The following is a 3,777-nucleotide window of genomic DNA, read 5'->3' on the forward strand; positions in this document are numbered from 1 at the left end:
AAAAAAAAAAAAAAAAAAAAAAAAAAAAGGGGGGAAAAGGGGAAGAGGAGAGGGGGGGGGGGGGTAAAGTGGGGGGGGGGGGGGGGGGGGGGCATTCAGGCAGAGAGAGCAGCAAATGCAAAGGCCCTGAGGCGGGGTGTGCTTGGGCATGTTTGCTTTTGTTTTGGGTGGCCGGCTGGACAGGGATTGAACCCTGGACCTTGATGTTATCAGCACCACGCTCTAACCAATTGAGCTCACAGCCAGCCCTTCTTGGAACGTTTGAAGAGAATCAAGGAGGCCAGCATGTCTGGGATGGAGTAAGCAAGTGGAACTGTGGAAGGATTTGAAGACTGAGGAGGGAGTAAGGGCCGGTATTTAGGAACTTGTAAGTCGTGTAAGGTGTGTGGCATTTATTCTGACATGGGAACCATTCGAAGGTTTTTAACAGGGGAGCCCCAAACGATGACTTGCTTTTTATTTTATTTTTCTGACTGGTATTTAAAATGTTTTCATGAAAACACTTTCTCACCATCTTTAAATAAAAATAATTTGCATCTTTTGATCTGAAGGTGCTCTGGCATTAAAGACTCAATTGTCCCCACAGGTTCGGATGCCACTGCACTACTAATTCCCAATGCTCTGCAGGCACGTGTTAGACAGTTCTCCTTTGTTGGAAGTCCTTGTGGCAACTTCAGGGGCTTGATTCTTATCAAATGTTTAACCACTTTCAGTTTTGCATCCACTGAAGGGATATTCTTGTGAACTTGAGGGGTATCTGCTTTTTCTGATCCAAACACCTGTATTGTATCTTTTTCCCAATATGTACGTCTGTTTGTACTTTTTTTTCTGGTAACAATATGCAGTTTTATGAGGGTGCTGTGGATCCCTACCATATTTTCCATGATCTGCAGGTGAAGCCTGAAACACTTTATCTGAGATTCTTGACTTGATAAATTTGTGATGAATCGAATCTGTACAAATGACAGACTCCTTTTGTCACAGTCTGTGGTCTGGGGTCCTCTGAACTACTGAACATAAAATTCCTGCCATAAGTGTAGTAATTGTTCTCTTTAGAGGGAGTGCCTGCTAAATGTTCAGCCTGAACTTCTCCACCTCGACTTGCATTTTAGAAAGATTGCTCTGGGTGCTATTTGGAAAATAGACTTAATGGGAGTAAGACTGGAAGCAGGGAAACAAGTTAGGAGGCTCCGGCAACCATCAGGATGGGTGATAATGTGGCTTGGATGAAGGTGTTAGTGATAGAGGAGAGAGAAACAGCATATTCTATATATATTTGAACGTCAAGCCAATGGTATTTGTTGATGTATTGGAGGTGGGGAATGCAAAAAGAGGAGGCAAGGGCTAATCTAAGTTGTTTTATTGAGCAACTAGAAGACTGGAGGCAGGGTTTCTGAGGTGGGAGAAACTAGGAAGAGTTGAGCTTGGGTTATGCACTATGTTTGAGAAGTCCATTAGAAATCCCAATGGGGAGGGCTGGCCCGTGGCTCACTCGGGAGAGTGCGGTGCTGATAACATCAAGGCCACGGGTTCGGATCCCATATAGGGATGGCCGGTTAGCTCACTTGGGAGAGCGTGGAGCTGACAAGACCAAGTCAAGGGTTAAGATCCCCTTACCGGTCGTCTTTAAAAAAAAAAAGAAAAGAAAAAGAAAAAGAAAGGCTAAACCATATTTTGTAATGTGAATTGTATACAATTTATGGCATGGATTAGTTAAGATTCTTCAGGCTACAGGCGACAAAAAACCAAATCAAACTTTCCTAAGGGGGAAAGAAAAAGCATAGCCTGGGCCCATGTAAATGAAATGTCCAGTGTTAGACTAGCTTAAGACAAGGTTAGGTCCAGGTGCTCAAAGGATGTCACGTGGTCTCCATCTCATAGCTCAGCTTTCATCTGTGTTGGCTCCATTTTCAGGCAGCATTCCCCTTGGGTTGGCAAGATGGCCCCCAGCAACATGAGGCTTGTAAGTAGCCTGGAGCCATGAGGGGTCAGAGCTGGAGGAAACAATGTGAGTCTTCAAGGGATCTGTGGCTGTTAAGGCCATTGGATTGGAAGGGATCGTCTAGGGAGTGTAGATGTGTGTGGGGGGTGTACCCATGTTGAAAGGTCAAGAGAGGAGGACATAGTGAAGGAGACTGGGAAGGAGGGCCCAGTGAGGGAGAGGGAGAACCATGAGAGAGTGGTGGTCAGGGAGCTGGGTGACGGAAGGATCTCCTGAAGAAGGCAGTGATCAACTGGGACAAAGATTGCTGATAAATCCAGTAAGGCGATGACTGAGAATTGGCAATTAGATTTTGCAGTGGGGCAGCCATAGCACAAGAGCATTTCTTTGATGTGGCGGGGTTCAGAAGAGAATAGGACTGGAGGAAGGAGAGATGTGGGCAGATAACTCCACTCAGTGGAGAGCATCACAGAAAGGAGGTGGTGGGGCTGAAGGGGGAGGTGGGTGGCAAGGCAGAATGATTCTTGTAAAGATAAGAAATATCACAGCATATTGATTTACTAAACAGAATGACCAAGCAGAGAGCAGAACACTGGGATGTCCTTCAGTAGAAGGGAAACCATAGGACCTAGATAGAATACAGACAAGTTATCAGAACAGTGGACATGTTTACAAATGTAAGTAATTTTGGTATGGATAAGCCTGCTACTGAACTTGAATTTGAGCCTGTAGAGCTCTTTTAACCTGCCCTTAATCCTGCTGACTGGGCCAATTGCCGAGCTAGGGTTGGGTCGGGAGCTCACAGACCCCTCAAGCCTGTTGTCCAGACTGGGTCACAAACCTTTCACACACCAGGCTGGGTCACCAGACCCCTCACACGCAGGTCTATGAGCTAGGTAACTGGCAAAAAGGTCCTTGGAAGCCGTAGGTTCAAGAGCATGGCTGCACAAGTGGGGATGCCTGAGGCAGACACCAGCCAAATCGGGGCGCTGGGCATATGCACTAACTCCACCCACACACACACAATTTGCTTACAAAGAATACGCCACACCACCCCTGACTTGACCTAAGGCAGGGGGCCTGATTAAATTATTCTATTTCCCAACAGAGCCCCTTAGGGTTTATCTAAGAATCTAAGAGCACCTCCCGTGTTCTTTTAGCTCCAAAGCCATTTTACAGTAGGTTGTTATTTATTGCTACTTTTTCATTGTACCAAAATATACATAAAAATTTAGGCCAGCCACCAAAAAAAAAAAGAAAGAAAAAGAAAAACACTTTGCCTCCCTGATCCTTGCACAACAATACACCCAGCCTTAATGAATGCCACTTACTCTGTAGGGCTCAGGTAGCTCTGCTGTGGATTAAAATATACATAAAAATTTATCATTTTAAACAATTCTAGCCTTTTTTTTTTTTTTTGCAGCTGGCCAGTGCAGGGATCAAACTCTGGACCTTTGTGTTATTGTTATTGTGCCCAAGTCCAGCTACCTGCCCCATACAAAAATCCTGGATGGCTTGCCAAAATGTTACCCAGGGCATTCAGTTCCTGGCTTAGGCTTGCCAAAATCTTGTTACTGAACCCAAGTCCGGCTGCTTGCCCCCAGACAAAAACAAACAAAACAAACCCCAAATCAAATGTTGGTGAAAATGGGGGCTGGCCTGTTAGCTCAGTTGGTGAGAGCACAGTGTTCTGACCCCAAGGGCAAGGCTTAAGATCCCCATACTGGGCAATTGCTAAAAAAAAAAAAAAAAAAAAGAATGTTGGTGAAAATGGAAACCAGCTTTTATTCAGGAATACCAGTGACCTGAAGAGAGATGTTAAGCTAACCCGCCTC

The 3,777-nt window shown here is 45.2% G+C and overlaps 1 pseudogene; it reads right to left on the bottom strand.

Moving 5' to 3' along the window:
* Nucleotides 1-562: 562 nt before the first annotated feature.
* LOC103590476 overlaps nucleotides 563-3,777 on the bottom strand; it is a 19,903-nt pseudogene continuing 16,688 nt past the window's right edge.

The sequence above is a fragment of the Galeopterus variegatus genome, unplaced genomic scaffold (genome assembly GCF_000696425.1).
Source record: "Galeopterus variegatus unplaced genomic scaffold, G_variegatus-3.0.2 Scaffold823, whole genome shotgun sequence".
Lineage (NCBI taxonomy): Eukaryota > Metazoa > Chordata > Mammalia > Dermoptera > Cynocephalidae > Galeopterus > Galeopterus variegatus.